The sequence below is a fragment of the Podarcis muralis genome, chromosome 2 (genome assembly GCF_964188315.1).
Source record: "Podarcis muralis chromosome 2, rPodMur119.hap1.1, whole genome shotgun sequence".
NCBI classification, from domain to species: domain Eukaryota; kingdom Metazoa; phylum Chordata; class Lepidosauria; order Squamata; family Lacertidae; genus Podarcis; species Podarcis muralis.
The window spans coordinates 61,521,609-61,533,012 of NC_135656.1; the positions used below are offsets into that span (position 1 = coordinate 61,521,609).

At 43.1% G+C, this 11,404-nt stretch overlaps 1 protein-coding gene across 1 annotated transcript in view; it reads right to left on the reverse strand.

Moving 5' to 3' along the window:
* Positions 1–11,404, reverse strand: part of MRNIP (MRN complex interacting protein) — a 93,295-nt gene that overhangs the window by 55,126 nt on the left and 26,765 nt on the right. The window contains exon 8 of the transcript XR_013391918.1: positions 1,559–1,642. The gene's annotated coding sequence lies outside the window, so the exon portion shown is untranslated. The remainder of the gene's footprint in view (positions 1–1,558; positions 1,643–11,404) is intronic.

The following is an 11,404-nucleotide window of genomic DNA, read 5'->3' on the forward strand; positions in this document are numbered from 1 at the left end:
CAGACAGGTGCCTAGTGTCATGGTGCTTAAGCACCTACTTTAAGACATTTGGGGGGGTGGGAGTAAGCAGGCTTTTCCTGAGGTGTTAACTCAGTCATTTATGGACTATTTTATATCTGATGGAATTGTTTTGCTGTTTTTGGAGTTTGTAGGGATGGTTTTTATTGTTTATACATTTGGTTGAATTGCTTTTATTGTTGTTGGTGTTTGTGCTTTCTTATTCTTCTTATAATCATGTATAGTGCTTCAACAGCTTTATGAAGTGTGTTGGTCTATAATTCTGTTTGACAACAACCATTCAATCTAAGAAAGGCCGTAAACTGGCAAAGCAGCCAGAGCTGGGCATAAGCCTCCAAGGCCACCTGGATTGTCGATGGAAGATAGGAAATAGCCTTCTATTGAGCTGGACCACTGGTCTATCTAGCTCAGCACTGTCCACACTGACTAGCAATGGCGCTTCATGGGAATTCTTGTGGAAATTAGAAGCATCATTCCAAACCAAGTCATTTCTAATTGTGACACTATAGCTCAACTTAACCACTATGCAGGCAAATTAATGTTTAGAAGGTAGCGTAATGTTGCTGCAGTTTGTAAGGTAAGGTGGCTGTGGTTTGTAAGATGATCCAAGATGGGATACAGATTTCTGCTGCATCTAAAGCTATCCTGATCATTATGGCCAGGCAGTTAGCATTTGTTGTCATGTTAACTCTGTTTATAGCATTTCTTTCTTCCTACTTCCTCCTCCTCCTTTGGCAATCACTCATAACCAAGTAAGATCTTCCATGAACATGGTCTTAACAGTGAGTCTGTAGGTGACTGTGGAGGCCAATTCTGGATCCACACATCCTTCCACAGTGGGGACGTAGGTTTCCAGGTGGGAGTTGTTCATGGTGAGGTGTGCCTTCCTCTTAGCATGTTTATCCCTTGCGTCTTGAGTGTGTCTTCAAAGCCCATGACACCTTTGGTAAAGGCTGTGCTCCAACTGGAGCGCTCGCAGGCCAGTGTTTCCCAATTGTCGATGTTCATACTACATTTTTTAAAAGATTTGCCTTGAGAGACTCTTTAAACCTCTTTTGTTGACCACCAGCATTACGCTTTCCATTTTAAAGTTTGGAATAGAGTAGCTGCTTTGGAAGACAATAATCAGGCATCCAAACAACATGACCAGTCCAAAGAAGCTGATGTTGAAGAATCATTGCTTCAACACTGGTGATTTTTGCTTCTTCCAGTAAACTGGCATTAGTTCACCTGTCTTCCCAAGTGATATGCAAACATTCTCAGAGGCACTGTTGATGGAACATTTCAAGGAGTTGGAGATGGCGTTTATAAGTGGTCCATGTTTCACAAGCATACAGTAAGGTTGGTAGTACAGTAACTTTGTAAACAAGCATTTTGGTTTCCCTGTGAATGTCCCAGTCCTCAAACACTCTGCACTTCAGTTGGGAGAAAGCTGCAATCACAAAGCTCATGCGATGCTGGATTTGCATTTCTAGACATTGGCAACCCCCCCCCCCCCCCAAGTCTGCAGTGCAAAACTAGGAAATGTAAGAGGAAGTACCTCGTAGAAGAAGACTCTGCAATCACACGACTTTAGTATGACCAGCGTTGCTAAGGGAAGCAGGATTTCAGTCCCGGAGCAATGCTGCAGGGATAGAAACAGTTGTCATAATCAGATGTCACACAGCTGCACCACAGAATTGCTAAATAGTACACAAAGTAGCACTAGAGTTTGATTTATTTTAATATTATTAAATGTTATTCTAATCCCCTTGCGCTAGTGGCCCATTGTGCTAGTGGGAGTCCTTGTTTTGGCTTCCACTAGCACACTGAGTTAGTTGAATCTGGCCCTGTAGTTTGTTAAGCGTGATTAGAATTGTTAGGAGACCAATTTTCTCCCAAAGAGCTACAATTCCCAGAGTGCCCTGGGAAGAGGGGCTGATTGTTAAACCACTTCTGGAAGTTGTAGCTCTGTGTGAGGGGAATAGGGGTTTCCTGACAATTCTAATCATGCTTAACAAACTATACTTCCCAGCATTCTTTGAGAAAACCTTGGTAATAACGATTCAGGTGGTGCAATTTCTTCTGCCAGCCCTGGCTGCAATCCTATACCCACTTACCTGAGAGCAAACCCTATTGAACTCAATCGGATTTATTTCAGAGAATTATAGGAAGGTGATGTAAGCAGAGCAGGTAGTGGCAGAAGACAGGTAATGAGAGGGCTAATGAATAGATTTAAGACCTTCTGGCAAAACTGCTCCCGCCACACCACCAATCCATTTGAAATGTCAAGATCACCAGTGGCATTCTAACTGCAGCTAAGGTTCCAATCTGAGTATAGTTATGTGCATTCAGATACATTTATTTATATACTCTGCCATTCAACAGATTCAAAAAGGTAGCTTTCAAAAAGGCCATAACTGCAGGCCATAACTGAAAGCCAATTTTTTACACTAAATGTCCATGAGAGCTGGTGTAATGAAGTAGCTAAAAGAGTAAACTCCAAACCAGAAAGTCCCCAGTTCAAATCTTGCCTTTGCCATGAGCTCACTACTTATTTATTCAGTAATGATGCGTCGCTGTACACCTATATGCTTTGCAGGAGAGCAGTATACGAAGACATTCATTCATTCATAAATAAATAATATTTGCATGCAGCCCCATATAACAAAGTTTTCTGGGTGGCTTACAATAAAATATAAAAGCAATTTAAATACAAAATAAACCACAATGCAGTAAATTAGGAAGCAACATGTATACAGTAGGAAGGCAAAACTTACCACAACCACAAAGTTGAAACACCAATTTTAAAACTGAAAGGACCAGACCACACATGCTATTTAACCAAGTACTATGTACATGCTGTGGGGACGCGGGTGGCGCTGTGGTTAAAAGCCTCAGCGCCTAGGGCTTGCCGATCGAAAGGTCAGCGGTTCGAATCCCCACGGCGGGGTGCACTCCCGTTGTTTGGTCCCAGCGCCTGCCAACCTAGCAGTTCGAAAGCACCCCCGGGTGCAAGTAGATAAATAGGGACCGCTTACTAGCGGGAAGGTAAACAGCGTTTCCGTGTGCAGCTCTGGCTCGCCAGAGCAGCGATGTCATGCTGGCCACGTGACCCGGAAGTGTCTCCGGACAGCGCTGGCCCCCGGCCTCTTGAGTGAGATGGGTGCACAACCCTAGAGTCTGTCAAGACTGGCCTGTACGGGCAGGGGTACCTTTACCTTTACCTTTATGTACATGCTGTAGTTGTGCCCAAGGCATTAGGTTCTCTGAGGAAGGGGCAGAGGAGCCTCAGTGGATGCTGAGGGGAAAGGGAGACTGACGTTTTAGAGTATGGTTTTATTCTTTATATTTATGTTTGTTCTGAAACTCAGTAAAAAATAAATAAATTAAGAAAGTTATTTTAAAGGTAAACAGAAAGATCTTCATCAGGCACTGAAAAGACCCACAAGAATGGTGCCAAGTGAGATTCTCCGGGAAAGCAGTTCTTATAACTAGGGTGCCTTAGGCAAGCAAGCGACTGTCTGTCTGTCAGCCTGAGCCCCACGACTAGCAATACAGATACCTTCCCACACTCCCACTACATAAGCTTATACAAGCCTTTAGCTGCGCATCTTGTCTGGCACATTTGCGAGCTTCTTTTGTGGATGTGTGATATTCTCAATGGTTAAGATATTTTTATCAAGGCTTTTCTGAATTGAGCTGATGTTCCATAAAGACTACTCTTCACCCTCCTCATTTAATTCTCAGTCCATTTTCTCCACAGCCTTTTAAAATTGTGTGGGGACTATCTCACACCTTGCCAAAGGAGCATTTCATAAAGCTTTGAAACTAATCTATTTTCACTGCCTTCTACCTCCATTAGTATTTTACTTAAAATATGTGAAAGCTCTGCTTCCTTGCTCTCTGATATTGTTGTCTAATAAATGCCCCAACTGGCTACCATAGGAAGTATATTTAAGCTGACTTCCCTGCAGCTCTTACAGTCATTGTAAGCAGGATAATGCATCGTAAGAAGATACTGCACCTGAAGAGTGCTAACACTCAAAAATAAAGCTATACAAATTATTATGTCAACAATTTGATAGAACTAGTCCAGCAGGTGGCCTCAGAACAACTGATGATGTAGAACTGCTGCAGCTAAGCACAAATAGACCTGGGCAGTCCTGTGGATGAGAGGCTAGGATTACGATAGAATAGAAACACAAGACAATTCCATCAGACCCAGCTAGCAAAGCCAATGGTCAGCGGTGCTCCGTCTTGTGCTACAAATTGACATCTGTAGGGCACTGGGTTGGGGGAAAGCTGGTGTAAACACCCCAGACGATTTGCCTCTGACACACCACATATGAAGCAGCCTTATGCTTCCAGGTCCATCTAGCCCAGTATCACTTCATCTAGTTATCTCCCGCTTGGACTACTGCAATGTGCTTCCGGGCTACCTTTGAAGGTGACCCGGAAACTACAACTAATCCAGGATGCGGCAGCTAGACAGGTGACTGGGGGCAGCCGCCGAGACCACATAACACCGGTCTTGAAAGACCTACATTGGCTCCCAGTAAGTTTCCGAGCACAATTCAAAGTGTTGGTGTTGACCTTTAAAGCCCTAAACGGCCTTGGTCCAATATATCTGAAGGAGCGTTTCCACCCCCATCGTTCTGCCCAGACGCTGAGGTCCAGCGCCTTGGGCCTTCTGGCGGTTGCCTAATTGCGAGAAGCAAAGCTACAGGGAACCAGGCAGAGGGCCTTCTCGGTAGTGGCACCCGCCCTGTGGAACGCCCTCCCATCGGATGTCAAAGAGATAAACAACTACCTGACATTCAGAAGACATCTTAAGGCAGCCCTGTTCAGGGAAGTTTTTAATGTATGACATATTAGTGTATTTTTGGTCTTTGTGGAAGCCGCCCAGAGTGGCTGGGGAGACCCAGCCAGATGGGCGGGGTACAAATAATAAATTATTATATTATTATTATTCCTCTGGCTTGGCAGTTCTCCAGGGTGTCATGCAGAGTAATGCCTTTTTTCAGCCCTATAACCCAAGATTCTACTAACCGGAGATGCCAGGAAGTGAATCGTCCAACCACATGTCCTCTGGAACCCTGCTGATTATAGTTGACATCAAGCTGGAGGACTGAGTTTGCAAGCATGGTAGGGTGGGGTGGGCTGTCTCTTCACACCTGCACTGATGGTAGCACATCTTGGCAACAGAACTCATGCCCAGCCCTGACTCTCTCTGCTTCCAATCTAGCCAGCTCTCCTTCCCCTACTGGGATGGCCATTAGCCCCTGAGCAGGACCCTCATCCGTATCACTGTGGAGCTGTCTCTGCTCCCTACCCCTATCTCAGGGTTCTCCTCCTTCTCTGTCAGAGCCTGCCATTCCTGTCCCATGCCGCCTAGCGACATAGGGCCCACGACAGATATTTTATATGAAAGTGTAAATTTAAAATATTTAAATAAAATAAACAAATCTGAGACCTTCTGCATGTAACATCTGTGCTGAGATATTATCTATCTCCATAGCTCCTTCAGCACTGGGAATTATCTGTCTCAAGGTATAATTGTGCAGAGGAATCTTTTTCTATGAAAATGATTGATGCAAACAGAGGCAGTCTAGCAGCACAGAAAATGCCATTCCTTGTGTCATAACAATGAAGCAAAGCAGTATCAACAGGACAAAATACGTGACAGAGCATTCTAATAATGGAAGGAGAATTCAGAGGCACATTATAATCCTCTTTCAGACTTCTCTCTAGGTTGCAATCATTTTCTGAAATAGCGATGGGATGTGGTGTTTAGTACCAAATTGATTAAATACTGAGCACTGCTGCAGCTTCAAGATTTTAATACCTATATACATTAATAACATGTTAATACCTGTACAAATAAACAGCGATGTGGCCTGCAAGTTTCCTTCTTTTATTCCCAAATTCTAAACTAGAGATTCTGTGTCCTACACCGATGCAGATTTGTTGTCTTCTGAATAAACAAAGCCATCCTGTTTATATTTATAGTAATAGGCCTAGCATCTCCTTCTATTATCTGCCTTCAGCTTACACTTTCAGTCATGACTCCAACTCAGTTCAACATCCTAATTCTATGCACGTTGTTTTATCCTCCTCCTACCTGGTCTTTTTACATTCACCTTCTCCTATTTACAATAGCCCTTTTTCTTATGGGCGTAGGAGGCTTTAAAGAGGTGGGATGTAGGAATTGGCAAGCAAAGCAAGCATAGGCACCACTCCCTAGTATCCCTATATGTTGTTGCCAGGGTGCTCTAAAATACTATCTAAAATACCCACTAGGATACTTTTCAGATACACCTGGAGGAAGTACTGCAGTGTCACTTTTGGAAATAAAAATTCAACACATCTTGTCTTAAAAACCAGTTTGGGGCTTTCTCTCTCTCCTTGCTATTTTACAAGAGAATTATAATAATATTTCAGCCTGAGAGAGAATTTTTCTTGATACAGAGATGCTTTCTCTGTATAAGAAGACTGACTACCGGTAGTTGAAAACATTCTGATTGAGAATAAGTGGAGGATTGAAATCCTGTGTTGCAGGCCGGACTAACATAAAAGAAACATCTTGCAAACCGGTAATCTGTGCTTTTCTTTCCTCCAACTATCCATATAATTCTTCAGGATAATAGTAAGGAATAGGCAAAGCATAATGGTTTTTTCCCCTTCAAAATATCAGCATAAAATGGAAACATTCCAGTAGATTCTGGAATGCCCTTGACTGCCTCAGCAGGGCTTGAATCACTATGACAGAGCAAGCATGTACTGTAGATCCAAGGAAACACAGCCTAGAGCTCCCTCTTTAGGATTTGGGGGGAAGAAAATGATCATGAGACTCAGCTGAGTCATAGTCATCATAGCAATCTGATGCAAGTTCCTTCAAGGGACCAGCAAAAGGGTTTCCAGAGGGCCAACAGTTTGTTGTGAATCTTTTGGTCTGTGAACAAAATGGTCAGTCAAGAAACTAAAAGTACACCACAGGATGTGATGACATTTAGACTGCCTAGTCAAAAAGATTCCTGTTAACTCGCTTACCCTCATGGTGTACAGTCACTACAAGCCCACCTTCAGTACATTCAACTGGAACGTAGTTGACATTTTTTCCTACTGGGCATGATCCTATACCTTTGACAACGGTATCACATATATAAATTAACCTTTACTTCCCCCCACTTAATTTATTAGGGTCAAACTACATGCAATAGGGAAGGCAAATTTGTTTATTCCTATCTCCATTCACATAAAAAGCTAGGACATGGTTAGGCAAACTAAGGCCCAGGGGCCGGATGTGGCCCAATCGCCTTCTAAATCCGGTCCGCGGACGGTCCAGGAATCAGCGTGTTTTTACATGAGTAGAATGTGTGCTTTTATTTAAAATGCATCTCTGGGTTATTTGTGGGGCATAGGAATTTGTTCATTCCCCTCTCCCCAAAATATAGTCTGGCCCCCCAGAAGGTCTGAGGGACAGTGGACCGGCTCCCTGCTAAAAAAGTTTGCTGACCCCTGAGCTAGGTTTTGGGTAATGGATGAGGGGGCTAAGGGAACAGAACCCCGCACTGCCAGTTGCTGTTGACACTTTTCATTCAGTTCAGCCCCAATAACAGAAGGACTGGGAGAAAATGTCTCAAGTAACACAGCACAGGAAGGCAAGGCAAGGCCCTACCATTAAAGAGTGAGATGGTTGCCCCAGGCAGCTGATTTGGGCCAGCAAATAACTAGCTATTTATTATTATGGTATTTTTACTGCCAGTGAGAGGGAAAAGCACTTGTTGGATCTTCTGTCAAAATAATTATTTGCTGCTCTCTTTCAGGCAACAAAATGTCTTGGATCAGTCCTATTGCCATATTTTTTTTTACTGACGCTGCTCCTATGTCCTGAACAGCAGTCCAATAAGCAGATACTGAGAGATGACACTTCTCCCAACACTGAAATAAGTGATGGGAAAAATCCCAGCAGCTAAATTCCTGTGGCAGGGCACAGTTGAGAAGACGTAACAACTGTATCCACAATAACAAACAGTGCTAGAAGGAAAGGCCGTACAGATTGAATGAAAGCTTAAAAAAAATTAAGAAGAATTTATTCTGTCCCCCAGGAAGAATGCTATGTAGGATCCCTAAGTAAATAGTATACTGTACTTGAGACATTTATGCATTTTTCTGCTCTGTGATTTCCCACTGCTGCAGAGGCACAGAGAGGCAAAATGACTATGCACAACAGGTACAGGTTTCATTTTCTTACTAGGCCAGCAAGAGAGAAGTAGATGAATTAGAAAGAGAATGGTCATGGGACTCAGGTGAGTCATTAGCAGCTGAGCTAGTTTCCTTTTAGATAATAAGGGCCGCAACAGAGCTGCTGGAGTGGAATGGCAAGTGCTGATGTAACTGTTTTCTTCACTTTAGAAACCTCTAGAAAAAGCATGATGTAATGAGAAAACCAAACATGAATTCACTGATAAAAGAAGGAACTTTCACCCCCAAATCCCCTAACATAGGATTAAAAATGTTTGTGAGTGTCATCTAAGTGAGCAGTTGCTCATTTAAATGTGGATAGTAAAATTCAATACATCTGAGAAAAGATGCCCAGACCTCAATTGGGGCAGGATAATAAACACTGACTCCAGTGTTACTGTTCTAAATAATATTCAAGTTGCTAATAAAGAAATATTGCTGCCACTTGATGAAAGTGTGATGTGACTAAGAAATAAAAAACAGTTTCCTATAACATTTTCTGGTAAACATTCTCCACCTTCACAGTTGGTTCAGTCTCTCCGCTTGCTGACACTTCCTCACCTTTTGTGGCATAAATGAAGCACTGGAGTGCTCATCTAATCGTTTAAATAGACAATACCTTCACCTTACTGCAATGCTCCCTGTAATTTAGGGCTTCTTTCTGTTAAAACCAAAGGGGGGCAGCTGCGATAACTTGAAAATCCAAAGTCCCTATCGCAGCCTCAAACTAAAGCCTTACACTGTATGAAACATAGCAAACCTTCAAAAATTCACAAGAAATCAATGGTTTGTCTGATTCTCTCCATCCCAATGGTGTATTACTCCTAAAGGGAAGGCAGATCCAGGCTACTGTCTTCTTCCTCCATAATCCCCTGAATGTACCACTCCTCTACGCAGGAGGTGTTCAGGAGCAACAATGTACCAAACAAAATCCATCAATACAGTGGATTGTGACCAATCTTTTCAAAGCACACAAACAGCAAACCCTGGAGGCCAGAGAAATGTGTAATATAGAGAAACCTAGATCTAATACGTTACTAATTCCATTAACCGCAACTACTACTACTACTACTTCTTCTCCTTCTCCCTCTTCTTCTCCTTCTTGATTATTATTATTTCTATCCTTCCTAAAGGAGCCCAGGGTGGCAAACAACCAAGCAGTACAGTGGTGCCTCGCAAGACGAAATTAATTCGTTCCGCGAGTTTTGTCGTCTTGCGATTTTTTTCGTCTTGCGAAGCACGGTGTCGGAAAAGTTTTGGAAAAGCTTCAAAAATCACCAAAGTCTTCAAAAACCTCAAAAAAGGCTACTACACCGCGTGCTATGAGTTGCTCCTCGAAGTCAAGTCGCAACTGTATTAACGGTGTTAAGAAAAAGGAAACAAACTTGCAAGACGTTTCCGTCTTGTGAAGCAAGCCCATAGGGAAAATCGTCTTGCAAAGCAGCTCAAAAAACAAAAAACCCTTTCGTCTTGCGAGTTTTCCGTCTTGCGATGCATTCGTCTTGCGAGGTACCACTGTAAATACAATTAAAAGTTTATGCATAGTTAGGTAAGCATATATTTGGCCATTTCAATTGGCTTAGAAATGGGCTGCCTGTCACTCAATGTATCACTTTACTACTCTGTAATGCGAAGAAATTTGAGCGGTGGACCCTTAAGGAGAAAGGTTATTAACACTGAAAAGGAGTCCTGTTCAAAATTATCTACCATCAGCTACTTAGAAGATTCAGATGGCATCTTCTGTAAACTGCACATTATCTAACCAACTTGAAAAGCATGCCAGCCATTATCTGAACAACATATTTTGCAGCCGAGAGCCTTGGGAAGTCTAAAATGTGACCTCTGATGTGAGTAATATTTGCACTGCTATCTGATTCAGGCTCCAGAACTGCACGTGCTCCAAACGTGTGAGGGGGAAAAGAGGGTCAGTTACCTAAAGGGAAGGACCAGAATGCATAAATATTTTTTTCTTAGCTGTTAACATATGTTGCTATTGTTATCATGTTGTTTTATTTCAGCAAATAGGTTTAACGGTTCTGACAAGCCCCAATATCAAAACCAACCATCAAGCTGTTGGATAGTACAGAAGACTGAGTAAATCACTCCCAGGTGAACAAAATTATATTTCAATACTACCACCAACTTCAACATTAAAACATCTGCATTAATCTGTTAATTTGATAGTACTGCTGTATGTGGGGGGTTTTGTTTCCCCTCCAACATTCAGTTTAACTGTTGCATGTTCAGTCAGGCTTTAGGCCTGGTTTTGGAATGGCAACTGCTTTGGTTTCCTAGAAGCACAACCTTGGCCCAGAGAGGAGCAGGGCAGGTTCATGCAACCTTATTAGTTTTCTTGGACCTCCCAGGGACCTCTGAAGCTGTCTGGGTTGTGTGCTGAAGACACTGTGTTGCAATGGTTCCACTCCTACTTGGATGGTAGATTCCAAGAAGTGGTGCTGGGGCATTACTGCTATACCTCTTGGCTGTATAAAATTCCACAGGGTTCCATTTTATCCCACTTACTGTTTAATATCTGTATGAAACCACTGGGACAAGTTATCTAGAGATGTGGTCTGGTCACTAGCATAGCTGAGGGGTTGAGACCAGTGGTGCAGTGGGTGGATGTGAGTCCCATGCTGCCTTTTCAGGTGGCACAGTACCTGCAACTGAGGGGAAGGAGGCGGCAGGTGGAGCGGACTCGATGCAGGCACCGGTTTCGCGCAGCGCACCCTACCCCAGCTTGCCCCACTCCAAGAGATACTGTTAGTAAATGGTTCTGACCCAACATAGTTTGGAGAGTTGCAGCCCCTTTAAAGCAGGGCCAGGGAATCTTTTACAGACCAACAGTTTACATTCTTAACAGGGCAGCCTTCTGGGGGTGGCTAGAAATAAAAGTGGGCAGAATAATTTCTACATTTCTTTGTATAATAGGCAACATTATAGTAAGGTTTCTACAGACAACTCTCTGTCCTCCATCCATGCAAGCAAAAAACCACAATCAAAGATAAAGGACACGGTCCAGACCAGCTAGGGAAAAGCGCTCACAGAGGCGAGAGGTGTGACCAGGAGAAAGTCACAAAGGCCAAAAACAGAAGAGTGAATAACAACATTTGGCCCCAGGGTCTAATATTCCCTGCCGCTGCCCTAAAATACCAGGTTA